This window comes from Prionailurus viverrinus, chromosome A1, assembly GCF_022837055.1.
Source record: "Prionailurus viverrinus isolate Anna chromosome A1, UM_Priviv_1.0, whole genome shotgun sequence".
Lineage (NCBI taxonomy): Eukaryota > Metazoa > Chordata > Mammalia > Carnivora > Felidae > Prionailurus > Prionailurus viverrinus.
In genome coordinates this window covers 9219936-9233901 of record NC_062561.1, presented here as the reverse complement: position 1 = coordinate 9233901, position 13966 = coordinate 9219936, and the positions used below count along the sequence as shown (strand labels likewise).

The window sequence follows — 13966 nt, the reverse complement described above, 5'->3', positions numbered from 1 at the left end:
TCGCCTCAGACCTGGGCAGACACTGGCAAGCTCCTCAACCACAACAATATGGTGGACGTCATGGGTGTGACCTCCAAGGCTAGGCCTAAGAGGCAGCGCAGCTTCCATTCCAGATGCCTTGGGCGGCTCCATCCGGGGCATGCCAGCCTCCATCTCCTGAGGCCGCACAACAGCCCCGCAGAGAAGGCCTCCGTCCCACAGCGACCATCAGCTTCCCGGGCACGTGAGAGGGTCATCTTAGGAGCAGACTGGACACCCCTATCAAGTCTTCACATGACTGCGGCCCCGGCCAATTCATGACTGCAACCAGGCAAGGGGCCCCAAGAGAAAACTGCCAGGCTGAGTCCTCCTCACATTCCTGATCAACAGAAGCAGAAGTTTTTGTTTTGTTTCGCTTTGTTTTTTGAGGGAGAGAGCGGGAGAGGGAAAGCACGAGCAGCAGAGGGAGAGAGAACAATCTTAAGCAGGCCCCACGCCCAGCACAGAGCCTGATGCGGGGCTCGATCCCATGACCCTGATATCACAACCCCGAGCTGGAATCAAGAGTCAGACGCTCGACCGACAGAGCCGCGCGGGCACTCTGAAACTATCTTTTTAAGCACCGTGTTTTCGGTGATTTGTTACATAGCATTAGATAACTCAAACACCATGGAAATATCCTCAACAGAAGGGTACTACAACAAGATTTCTGTGGGAAGAACCAAGCAGGCTACTATTTATACGGTAGGCCGAATGCAGCAAGATTCGGGGCGGGACAACCAGTTATGGAAAATGGCCATAATGGCAATAATTATACCTCCTTCACAGAGACGTTGTAAATATTCTATGAGATACCAGATGTAAAGTGCCTCCCAGTGCCTGACTCAGAGTAGAGGCTCAGTAAGTAGCAATTATTACTGTTCTCACAAGGCAGGCTAGTCAAAAATATTACGAGAAGGCAGGGATGAGGGGACACAGGCCAGTGAGAGCCATTTTTTCAAGTGGATATATATATGCCTCTCTTCCATTTATATCCCCCATCCTTTGGATGCCATATCATTTAGAATTAAGTCTGGCCCAGAGAACAGAAAGGACTTTGCTTTCAGGAAGCAAAAAAGGACTGTCATCTCCGGGTCCAAAATGGCTACCGGGATCCAAAATGGCTACTGGAGTCCCATCGATTACCTCCGAATTCCAGTCCCTAGGATGAAGGGAAGGACAAAGGAGATCATACTCTCTCCACTTGAGAACACTTAGTAGAAGTTGCACACACCGCTTCTGCTTGCCTCCCATTGAGCAGAACTAGGTCACACGGACACTATCTGCAAGGGAGGCCAGGAAATGTACGCAGTCCTTATCCTGTGCTGCCGTGTGCACGGTCACAAACTGTGGGTTCTGTTAAAAGAAGAGGAAGATAGACGTTGGGGAAACAGTACGCAGTCGGCCAAGGACACCAAATAGCCTCTATATGTCTATATATCGTACGTAATGACTTAAAAAGCCATGTTTCGGGAGGCAATCGAGGTAGAGATTTCTACCACTCAGATTCTCTCTTTCTCATGTTTCTGAGATCTTTGGTCACTTTTTTCCATCCCAGCCACTGCTGTTCTGACCAATCTGCACGAGCCGTGACCAGCTTCTCGAGAGCTGGAGCATGCCTCCCATCTTAGACATGCACGAGCGATTTCATAGTGCCTCACGTCCAGCTTGGGGCTTCTCTACTGGGCTCTGTCCCGAGATACCTCGGGACAACATAGTGTCTACGCGATGTGTGCCACCAGAAATCAGGGGGTGGTTACTGTCTGTGGTGCAAACCTCTGACCGGTGGGAGATGGGAGGAGATGAGTAAACTCTGCATCTCTCCCTCCTAGGGAAGTGCTGTCCCGAGATGCAGTCATTTGAATGGCACATCAAAAGATGGTCCTTCCCGATCGCATAACCCGTTGAGCTTGACCGAAAGCAGGGGGCAGCTCAGTTAAGCACCGTCTTATTGGCTTTCCCTCTTTCCTGCCTCTTTCCCCCTGTTCTCTCACTCTTCTTTCCTGGGCACGGCACTCCCTGCTGGGATGATGGCACCCATGCTCTCTGCTTTCTAGGAAAACCACATTAAGGATAAACTAGCTTGCCAATGGCTCTCACCTCTCCATCCAGACTCCTTCCCCTTCTCTTCCCTGTTTCCTCATGGCCAGCTGGGCCTCAGTGCATCTCTTAGGGATATATAAGAAACTATTACAGAACAGGAAGCCGTCTTCTGGAAGGTTCAAGCGAAGCCCTGCTTTGTCTAATGCTTCTCAAACTTTTCGTCGCAGACACAGCATCCCAGAAACATAGGAATAGAATCCAGACTGTTTTCCCAAAAACTTCATTCCAATCTCCCTGCCATGCCCCCCTCCCGTGAACTTGGGGTCTGTCCTTTGCTGAGGTCTTCGTGCCCCCACCCCCGCCCCCGGTTGTGTCTGGGTTTCCTCACCAGTGAAACAGGGCTTATGGTAACAGCTTAGCTCTTTTCATCGGGAGATAATCTTAATGCGACGTCAATTCTCGGGAAGGTAGACACTATCCTTGTTTCCTGAAGGGGAAAATCCACACGCATTAAAAAATACCAGGTGCCGGTTCCTTCCCTACATTTTCATTCATCAACCTACTTGTGATTTTAAAGCATTTGGGAGCCATCTGGCCAAAAGAAAATGAGTTTAATAACCAAATGGTGTTATTTTTACAGGAATCACACTAAATGAGACCTTTTATTTTCTGAAGAGTAGTTGACTTAATGGGACTTGAGGGGCCAAATATTATTCTCCATGGCCCCCACAGAGGACCACCCCCCCCCCCGCCACTGTTTGAGCAGCTGAAGTGGTAGTTAATCCAGATCTGTTTGGAAGTTCAGAATCCGATCCCGCGGTGACCGACCACACCTCTGGGACTTACAACAACTCACCATCGGTTCCATGTCGTAATCACTCCTTTCTTTTCTACAAAGGCACCACGGCATGTTGCCAAAAAAGTTTCAAGGGCTTAATGTCGTTTCAAGAGTTTTCAAAGTAAGTTCTTGAAACTCACGGGCAAAATTGAAACAACCCTGGGGGCTTGCAAATGTGGATCAGGGATCAGAGAACTCTGTTTCCGAAGAGTACGACCTTCCCCCTAAATCTTTCCTTATGTGTCTGATTTACACAACTCTGATGTCACAATAAAACTAAGTAAATAGGGGCGCCTGGGTAACTCAGTCAGTTAAGCATCTGACTTCAGCCCGGGTCATGATCTCGGGTCATGATCTTGCGGTTTGTGAGGTTGAGCCCCGCATCGGGCTCTCTGCTGTCAGCACAGAGCCCGCTTCAGATCAGATCTGTCCCCTTCCCACCGCTCCTCCCCGCGCGCTCTCTCTCTCTCTCTCTCTAAAAAAAAAAAAAAAAAAAAAAAAAGGAAAAAAACCTAAGTAAATAAAACTTTTTCTCTCAAAATTTGTTTTCTTAAGTCAGAATAATCGAGTCTGATGCCATCTGCAACCCTGTGACTTGGGGGTTCATCCTGTCCTTCCACTTAAACGGGCCAACACAGCATTCATTTAACAAGCCATTTTCTTTGGCAATGCCCTTGCTGACACTTTTCGGATTTAAGCTGCAGGAAAATCTAAGGCAATTTTGACACCGTTGAAGAAAGCATTAACTTTACTTCTTCCTTCTCCCAGATCTAGGGAGCCCTGGAGAGTTCCTGAATTATTCCCATCGGCCGCAGCTTGCCATCTACTGACTATGTATCATTTGAAGCAAGCACAGTTATTCCAAGAAGTTATGAGCCAGCCCTAAGATAACTTTATCATGGCTTTCCGACACATTCTCGATATGATGGTGACTTCCAGGTTAGAAATTTTTGCAGCCGACCCAATCACGCGCGGGCCGTCATGGCATATTCAGAACATGTGTTGTAAACAGCGAGTTACATCACAGCTGACAGCTGAGGGTGTGCCTCGCGGGACTCATCGGGCCTCGAGAAGACAGCAGAGGGTAAAGCGGCATCGTCAAGGTTAATAAATGAGATTCAGCTCTGACTTCAAAAATTATTAGAAAAAAAATTTTTTCTCTCCTCCTCCCTTGGGTCCCTTTTGCTGGTGTCTTCCTGAACCTGAAAAAACAAATGTGTTTGCTCTTCGTAACTCCCACCCTCAACACACAGACTTGCAACTCGGCCAAATTTTCCGCTGAGCCAGCCAGCGGGGGGACAGACACCAGCGCCCATGGCAACCACGGGTGCACGTGTGTGCATGTGTGTGTGTGTGTGTGTGTGCGTGCATTTTTCTCTCCAGCCTCCTCCAGAACCATCAGCCAACGCCGTGCACACTTCCTAAAACAGAACCCACACCTCCACCCCAGTACAAGGAACTGGGGTATAAACAAACCCTCACGCCAAGTTCTCTCTCCACAGTCAGAACCCAAGAAGAGGCATTATTAGATCTGGATTTAAATCTGCCCTCCCAGGTCTTCATTCCCCGAGAAAGAGAGAAGGTCACCTTTATTAAATATCATGTTACAGCCTTCTGCGTGTGGGTTCTCGTGTTATTGCAGTTGTCCTGCTCTATGGGGACAAAATGCTTCCCTGTGTTTACTAAATGCCTGAGATTTGGGGATTCCAGAGACGCAGGTCCTGATTAGTCAACTAGGGTCTCCATTACACAGAGATCTCGAAAGGAAGCATTTTGGCTGTTCTCCTATCGGAAGCCGGAAGCCTGAGATGGAGTGAAATGTGCAGGTGTGGCTGTGTGGCCGGTCATTGAAAGACCGGGGAAAGATGTGAAACGTGGGCCAAATCCCTGAGCAGAAACCACTGTGGTCTCAGCTCTGCCAGCCTCTCGCTCAGACCAGCAGCGCGACTTTCCTCGCCGTAAAACCAGGGTGCGGGGCTTGAGTTCTAGACCTTCGCAGCCTCACAGATGGGGTGACGCTCTGAAGTTCACCGGTATTTGGTCACTTCCAGGGAGTCCTACTGGAAGTCTGGGTTAATAGACAACTTGGAGGCTTAGTATTGGGAAAGCCTTGGGCCAAAGCTAAGGAAGATAACAGACAGCCCAGAGAGGACAGGGAAAAATCTACCCATGTTAGGAGAGTCGAAAGGTGGTTGTTTTTTTTTTTTTTTTTAATGCAAGAAGGCCAAGTCTTAGGCAAAATCAGGAAGTAGCCAGTTTATGTCCAGCTTCTGTATCATCCTTTTTTCCCTATCGGTCTGCGTAAAGGTTTAGAAATCAGTGATTTCCAAGTTAGATCAGTTTGGGAGTCACTGATTTTTTTTTTTTTTTTTTTTTTTTTTTAATCAGAGGGGTATGGGTATTTAAGTCTTATTTTCAGTTGTGGAGTGAAAGCCGCCTCCCCCCACCCAGCCCCCAGCGGGAAGTGCAGGCCAGAGCCAGTGGCCCTCTCCTCCCCCTCCCCCATCCCCCCCACCCCGCAGTGTGTGAGTGTGTGTGAGCAGGGACAGGAGCCTCAGGGTTCTCAAACCTGATTTCCTCATTTCTGGTGCTGCCTTTTTGTGGGTCTTAGAGGCCTATTCCTCTCTCTCTCTCCCTCCCTCTTCGTTTAACTGCTGATGTGTTCTCTATGTTCTACTCCCCGAGAGCCTACACTTTCCCCGCAAGAAGCACATTCACACTTCCCAAAGCCGCATCTTGCTGAGTAGACGGGTAACCCGGATGCCCCAGCCCCCCCCCCCCCCCCCCGCCCCGTCGGAAGACCCCTTCTGGGGAACGTTCCTCCTCCCTGAAGACAGGGAGCTCTGCTGGGCAGAGAAGGCCGCCTTCCTTCCCTCGGCTCTCCTGGGGAGCCCTGGGCCCCGAGGCGCTGGCACAGCAGAGAACATTAGGAGCAAGCCAGGCTCTCCCGCCTCTGTTTGTTTGCATTCCATCCGATGAGACAGCTGGCAACCCTCTCCAGCATCTCGGCTGCGTGGTGAGCACTCTGGCTACGGAAGCGCCCAGAGATGATGGCGTGGAGCTCACGGGACCGGCACCTGCCTCCAGCCAGAGATTCATCTGTCCCCGGGGCACCCAGGATGTGATATCATAATCCACCCCCAACCACCCCCAAAGGAATGGCCTTCTCCGTTGAGAGGAGGGTAGAGGGGAGCAAGAAAGACATGACAGCGCCAGGCACTGGGCATTTTACGCTTGTGCGAGAGGGAAGTCTTTGAACCGTCATTGGACGTGACAGCCCCGGGGTCATACACTAGCCGAGGAGTGAGCAGTGGTCACCAGCAGGGGGCGCTGGACCACTCCCGGCCCCAGAGACAGGGAGCAAATGGGAGGGTTGGGTTCCTAGCCCTGGAAGAACCTCAGCCTAGTTCCCACTCAGGTGAATCCGTGTTGAAAGGTGTGGATCGGAGGAGTGGCTAAGACAGGAGAAATCCTGAATCATACCGGGTCACTTAGCTGGGGCACTTAGCTGGCCACGTGGTGCCGTAATCGTGCACTTAGCGAGATTGTGCCTGTGCTCTGAGCCATTTCCTGATATAAAACAAATATTTGCGTTTGGAGGGCTGAGTAAAGCTGCAGAATGTTCTGTAGGTTCTTCACATTTTCTCCGCAGCAACTACAAGCCCTGGAAAGCCTTGTTCGTGGCAGTCGACGCAAGAACTTTGTTTCCGTAGATAGTTTGCACTGCCAGTGACTTCATACATTAAGAATGTCCTCCCTGGCTCTCTCGCTCGTCTCCACTTGCCCTTCAGTTTTGTTTGTACAATTAGTGCCTGGACAGAATTTTCAAAAGTATCCCTCCCCAAATCAAAGGGCCAAGGGGTTTGTGGCCCAGGAACAATCTCCTTCTCCAGCTCCAGGCCATTCCCATGCTAGCCTGGTGTTCCCCAGTTCAGAGACAGGAGCAAGCAAATGCCAGGCTGTTGGAAGTCTCAGCTGCCCGTCCTGTCTCTGCCACGGACCGGCATGCTGTGTGACCTGGGTAACTTACCTGACCTCTCTGGGCACCGGTTTCCCGACCGGTGAAACTGACGTCCAAGATCCCACCCAATGAAACGTGTAGGCTTGGATGTTCTGGATTAGGCCCAGAGCATTGTGGGCTGTGGGATCAGCTTTGAGTCCGATCTGGGGTGGTGTGGGCCCCCGGGGAGCGTGTCTGCCCTGTCCTCTACCTAAGCCAGAACTCGGCCTCTGCCGGAAATGGAGCCGGTCCCCAGGATCCCTTCATGTGGGTTTTAAGTCACATTCTGGGGTCTGTTAGAAAAGCAAAGGCCACCGCCAGAGACCATCCAGTCCCGGCACCCAAGGGGACAGGGAAAGAGCCGAAATTCCTCAGAGCAATTGCTTCACAGCCATTATCTTACTATGCGGCTTCCATTTTTCCAATACCCCTATCTCCAAACACTCTCTCTCTCTCTCTCTCTCTCTCTCTCTCTCTCTCTCGTCACCGATCACATTTCCTCTGCCTTTTGGCATTATCGGCCCTGCCTCGAATTTAATCAGCCTTTTTTTTTTTTTTTCTCTCCGTCCTGGCAATACCACCACTGGGCTTGACGCTTATACTAAAGTTACATAAGCCCTGCAGTTCAAAGAGAGCTTTGAGTCAGCAGGACAGGACTGACGAAGCATTCCCAGGTTGGCCTCAGTGGGGCCGATCCTCCAGTCCCTGTTTTGGCCTAATTCCCGTGGAGATTCAATGCGCAGTAAGAACTACAGGCTTATACGTACAACTATGAGCCAAGTATTTTAAAAGGCTAGAGGGCCAGAAATAGGAATCTGCATCTCTGTATCAGCAATTACTCTCTGCTTATTACTATAATAGCCCCATTGTCCTTGTGTCCTCTGCTCACTCCGACACAGGCAGGCAGGCCCCTCCCTCCCGTGCCCTCTTCCAGGCTCTGCCCACCGGCTGCTGCCGGGACCAAGCCCACCGCTCCTCATGGGCTAGAGCGGAAAAACGAGAGATGGGGGGGGGGGGGGTCGGAAGGGCTTCGTGTGTTCATCATCGCCTGCCGCGCATCACCGCCTGTGTTCTTATCACTTAGCATTTTACGCAGGATGTTCTCTTGAACAAGCACTTTACTATTAGGGGAATACAAAGAAACAGCAAGAGGTATGAGAGTGCTGAGTCATCACGGGAGGTCAGAGGGAGTGAAGTGGCAGGGGGGATCTGGAGAACGAGGGGAAATTTCGTCTCTGGGTGTTACCGGTGGGCTATTCTGGAGACTGGCTCCCCCCGAGATCACAAGAGCTCTTTGCTCTGGAAAGAAGGGCCAGAAGGACGTGTGACAGAAATGGTCAACTCTCGAACGATTTTCAGGGGCTCCCCACTTTGGCTCTCCCGGAGAAACATTTAGGGAGTAGAAAAGTGATAGAATTTCCGGAAGGTAGAGCCCCGGCATCGGTATTTTTTTATTTTTTATCTATTTTTTTTTTAACGTTTATTTATTTTTGAGAGACAGAGAGAGATACAGCATGAGTGGGGGAGGAGCAGAGAGGGAGGACACACAGAATCCGAAGCAGGCTCCAGGCTCTGAGCTGTCGGCACAGAGCCGGACGTGGGGCTCGAACTCATGGACCGCGAGATCATGACCTGAGCTGAAGTCAGACGCTTAACCGACTGAGCCACCCAGACGTCCCGGCATTGGTATTTTTTAAAGGATCTTCAGGTGATTTATTTTTTATTTATTTATTAATGTTTATTTATTTTTGAAAGAGAGAGAGCGTGCAAGCGGGGCAGAGGCAGAGACAGAGGGAGACACAGAATCCGAAGCAGGTTCCAGCTCCGAGCTGTCAGCCCAGAGCCTGATGCGGGGCCTGAACTCACAAACAGTGAGATCATGACCTGAGCTGAAGTCGGACACTTAACCAACTGAGCCACTCAGGCACCCCGGCTCTTCAGGTGATTAAAAAAAAAAAAAAAAAATTTTTTTTTTTAACGTTTATTTACTTTTGAGACAGAGACACACACACAGAATCCGAAGCAGGCTCCGGGCTCTGAGCGGTCAGCACAGAGCCCAACGCGGGGCTCGAACCCACGTACTGCAAGATCGTGACCTGAGCCAAACTCAGACACTTCACTGACTAAGCCACCCAGGCGCCCCTCTCCAGGTGACTTTGATGCACAGAGAGGGCGAAGGACACCAACATACAGTACACACCGTTTTCTTCGCTAAACCGGGGAGTTGGGAGAGGCCCCAAACACTGAAAAGTGACTTTTTCGTATTAAATGAACAAGGTACCACTGATACAATATTGATAGGAACAGTTCACACTGTGTGCCAAGCTCCGCACTACGCTCTTTACTCGCATCGGCTCGCTTCGTTCTGATGCTAATCGCAAGACGCCCTAGTCACGGTCCCATCTGATGGATAAAACACCAAGGCTTAGGGAGATGCCGTCACTTGCCCCAGGCCAACCCAACGAGATCTAGTGTGTGCAAGGCGTGCGGTAAGCGGTAGCGTGGAAAACTGGAAGACGGGTAAGACGTAGGTCGGATCCTCAAGCTGCTGCCTTTGAGCAGAGGAGTGGAGCCACCCACACAAGTGACTAAAAGTCGGGAGCAGGAGGTGACGGCTGTGCGAAAGCCGCGACATGTGATACAACCACGGGCGAGAGAGAGAGAGAGAGAGAGAGAGAGAGCGAGAGGAGATTTGAAAAGGCTTCCTCGAGGGGCACCTGGGTGGCTCAGTCGGTTAAGTGGCTGACCTCGGACCAGGTCATGATCTCGCAGTCCGTGAGTTCGAGCCCCGCGTCAGGCTCTGGGCTGATGGCTCGGAGCCTGGAGCCTGTTTCTGATTCTGTGTCTCCCTCTCTCTGACCCTCCCCTGTTCATGCTCTGTCTCTCTCTGTCTCAAAAATAAATAAACGCTAAAAAAAAAAAAAAAAAAATTTTGAAAAGGCTTCCTCGAGGAGTTCCACTGTGCTCTGAAGAATGAGCCCCGGATGCTGATTCACGGTGTGGGCCTGGGAGCGACAGCAGGAAGAGGAGAGCCCGGAGAGGAAGCAGAGTGCACAGAAATCCAAGAAAGCGGATCAGAACTACCGGGTAGCCTGGGAGCCCTCAGGAGCCTTGGACAGGCCCCATATAGGAATGTGAACCAGGCCTGTGCCAGTGGGCTCTCGGTGGACCCAAGAAAGAATGTCAGAGGCACCCGGGGAGGTAGTTAGCATACAATCCTGTGGGGGTTTTGTTTGTTTGTTTGTTTGTTTGTTTGTTTAAGTCCAGGACAAGAGGACACGAAGTTAAGTCAACTATCTCCTCGGGAAGTCCCTGGATGCTTTGGCATTGAGCCCTGTTTTATCCTGCCAGCCTTGAACTACTGTGTTCTCTTCCACAGACCCTACCTTATTGTCAGGATCCACATCCCTGGCTGAGCACATCAGGGTCCCGAGGTGTCACTTACTCTTTGCTAGCGATGGCTGCTGTTATAGGTGTTTGACGTGAAAGAGAGGGACCCTGGTATCTTCTCTACCGATTTTTGGGTTGTTGCTCATGTGTTTATTTAGACATCGTATGCTTTCTCAATGCCTGTGATGGTATGTGATACTTGATTTTCCTATCAAGGAAGAAGCAAGGAACTTGAGAACCCGGGATGCCGGGCTAGATGGGACTTCCTTATATTTCCAGAAGCAAAGCTTTTCCTTTTTTAATTTTTTTTCTGTGTATTTATGTGTTTGAGGGAGCGGGCGAGCAGGGGGAGAGGCAGAGAGAGAAGAGAAAACGACCCTAGCAGGCTCTGCCCTGTCGGCACAGAGCCCGACACGGGGTTCGATCTCGTGAACCGTGAGATCATGACCTGAGCCGAAACCAAGAGTCAGACACTCTATGGTCTGAGGCACCCGGGCGCCCCAAAGGCAGACCTTTTCAAAGCTTCCACTGGAGAACTGCCGTTGGGACTTAGGATTTGGGGGTGTGGCCAGCGGTGGCCAAATAAAAGCATACCTTTCTTTGCAGTTTTGCGTTATATCTTAAAATGTCATGTAAATTTTGCATTCCCGTAACATATCCATCTCTTCATGTTATGCTGTACAAATGTTGTGGCTTTGCAAACCTCTGGTTTGCAACACCATTGTTCTGTCCAGGACTGGATTATTGATTTAGACATGAGTCACTTGAAAGACAGCTTTAAGCTATCTCTTTCACTATGACCAAAGAAAGTTGCTTACAAATCTTCCTTGTTTCAAAAAAAAAATTTTTTTTTACGGCATAGGTTAGCAGTTGGCGGATTTTAACCTATGTCATGGTAACCACTTTGTGGCAAAATGCTTTCATTAAAGATCCTTCCGTTTACAGCAAGTTCCATAGCGGTAAATCGATACTAAAGTTGAATCACCGACTTCTCCCCAGTGCAAAACCTACACGGTGGGGACTCTGAGGAGGGAAGAAAAGTCCAACAGGGGACCCGGTTATTTCACTGATACAGGTTGGCAGCGGGAAACCATCCTTGGCTGAACGGCTTTGTGGAAAAGGGGCTCAGTCTTTAGAGCTACTCCCTGATCCACAGCAACACCTCGTGCTCCAATGGCTATGACCTTGAGGTAGGCTCTGAGTTGTTCCTCTCCTTTCCCAAGGTCCTGGCTTCCTCTCGGATCTTCAGCTTCTGATATCTAACACATTCTTTTCAGCTCATCTGGATGAAGGAGCTAAGAGAGTCCACCCTCCCATCCCATCTGTCACTTCCTGGTTTTCTCCAGAGACGTTGTCTCTTTAATGGAGTATTGATGTCCGATTTTCCCTGCAGTCCTGACCCTTTGTTCACTGGGACTCACTAGTTCCTGGCAGCTGGCTCGCCTCTCCATAGGAAGGTTGTGTTTGGCAGGGCCAACCTGAGGTTAGAGCCCGCCTGCCAGAGAGAACCCGCACCTTCCCGGCTCTTCCTGCCACAGAATCTGCTCAGGAGTCCTGCTCAGATCCCAGTACAGCTCTTCCCATGGCCAAATAGCATGGAAACACCATGGTTGGTATTGGTTTAGGATTTAGAATGTTTGGGTAACGTTGACGGTTCATTCCCCATGTTCCAGTTGCCAGCTCCCCCATTTTCTTTCCTGGTCAGGCTACGTTGTGGCAGATAAAATACATTGGTCACTCATTAAATATTTCTTGACTTTGATATGCTTCTATCAGAGCACCGTAGTCCAAGAAACACTCAAGCGTGAGCCAAGAAGGAAAAAATTGTGTGGCAAGCACCCAACTTTAATATCCTGTCATCTACTTCCTGTTTACTGCTGACGACTTGATGAACCTGTATGCGCTATGGCCCAGGGCACACTGCAGTCACCAAAACTCCTGCTAAATGGCTCTTTTGATAAGGAGGAGCAGGATTGCTCCTCTCCGACCTAAGGGACAAATTTAGGACCGTCACCCTCCAGGCTCACATCCTGGCTGAGGGAGTTGGGAACTGGCTAGGAGGCAGGGAAACACGGTCTCTCAACACAAAGGTTTACAGCAAGGAAGTATCGCTAAAGAGAGGTGCCACCCGCTGGAATTTCCTGAGCGTAATGAATCGTCCTGAAGGCAGGACCCCTTCAGGGACCACCTTGAGGACAGCTGAAGCCATAGCTGGATCTGTTGCCTAACGTCAGGGTTGGAGAGAGGAGAATGGCTGAGGAGACGAGCCAGAAGCAAGAGGGAAGACACTATTCTCCAATGAGAGGAGCTCGGGCGATGGGGAGAAAGGGAAGGAGACGGAAACTCTCCAGGTCACCTCACAGCCCCGAGTCTTAGGCAGGTTGGGGTCTGGCGCTGTACTCTGGCTAAGCCCTTCGATTCTCTGCGGAAGGAATGGAAGCCATACCAGCAGCACGACCTCACCACGGGCCCAACCATCAGGCTCAAACAACAGCAGAGAGGTTTTGCAGCGCACCCATGATGGCAACGGCAGGGACAGCGGGGCGACCTCATTGAGGAGAGAAGAGCAACAGAGCAGGTCCTGGCCTAGTAGGGCTTTCCCTAAGACTCTGTTCCCCACCCGCTCCAAGTTTTCTGCCAACGACAGTCGAAAACGGTTACCAAAGCTATGATGGGGAGGAGGCTGTGTTATTTATACTGTGGCTGCCCACTGCCAGCTTTGGTAGAGAGCAACTTCAAAGCTTCGTACCCAACAATGAAAAATTGTGAATGGTCGTCTCTTTCCAAAAATAAACGTAATTTCAGGAGGAGTGTGTCCAAACTAACGAGGCTTTGTATCTGAGTTCCATGCCTTCCCTGGATGGACCCGTTAAATGAATCACACAGGGAGAGCCCTTTAGAACAGGCCCCGTTGATAAACGCTCTTCATGAAAAGGGGCCTGGAGTGACATTGTACAACGATTGTCTCGGGAAGCCGGGCCTTCGCCGACGCTGGTCTGAATGACTCACCATTCTCTACACGTGAATGGGGTTTGTTGTCTTGGTGACAGCTAATGGCAGTTCGTTTCAGTGGAACGACATACATGCACATCAGTGGTGACATCAGACTTGACCCCTTTATGTCTGAAAAGCACCGATGCCTCCCGCTGGAGGTCCCGTTGGGGCATCAGGAAACGCTAGCCTTCTTTGGGCTTTCACACGACCATTGAAGTCAGAGTTGTTTTTTTTGTTTGTTTTTTTATTTTTTATTTTTTATTTTTCAACGTTTATTTATTTTTGGGACAGAGAGAGACAGAGCATGAACGGGGGAGGGGCAGAGAGAGAGGGAGACACAGAATCGGAAACAGGCTCCAGGCTCCGAGCCATCAGCCCAGAGCCTGACGCGGGAATCGAACTCACGGACCGCGAGATCGTGACCTGGCTGGAGTCGGATGCTCAACCTAAGTCAGAGTTTTTTAAAGCTGCTACGTGGCAGATACTATGCTGACACTGAAGTAGAAAAGTCAGTGTCTGCCCTGAGGGAGCCTAAAATCTAGTGGGGAAGTGAGCCCATGCAGTCTACCCTACCGGGAAGGACATCCTCAATTGCGAGGCCCTACAAAGGCCAACGTTGGAAGGTTACGCTGTCTACATAGGCAGGTCTGGCTTGAGTTACAGCAAATGGAGGGCATTTGTGT

The 13966-nt window shown here is 50.4% G+C and overlaps 1 long non-coding RNA gene across 2 annotated transcripts in view; it reads right to left on the bottom strand.

Moving 5' to 3' along the window:
- The window catches only part of LOC125146766 (uncharacterized), a 34574-nt gene that overhangs the window by 6799 nt on the left and 13809 nt on the right, over window positions 1–13966 (bottom strand). The window contains exons 2-3 of one of the 2 annotated variants that reach the window (XR_007144889.1): window positions 2450–2548; window positions 1165–1374 (exon numbers count right to left, since the gene is read on the bottom strand). This is a non-coding gene — a long non-coding RNA (uncharacterized LOC125146766). The remainder of the gene's footprint in view (window positions 1–1164; window positions 1375–2449; window positions 2549–13966) is intronic. The other variant, XR_007144893.1, reaches the window with a different exon arrangement.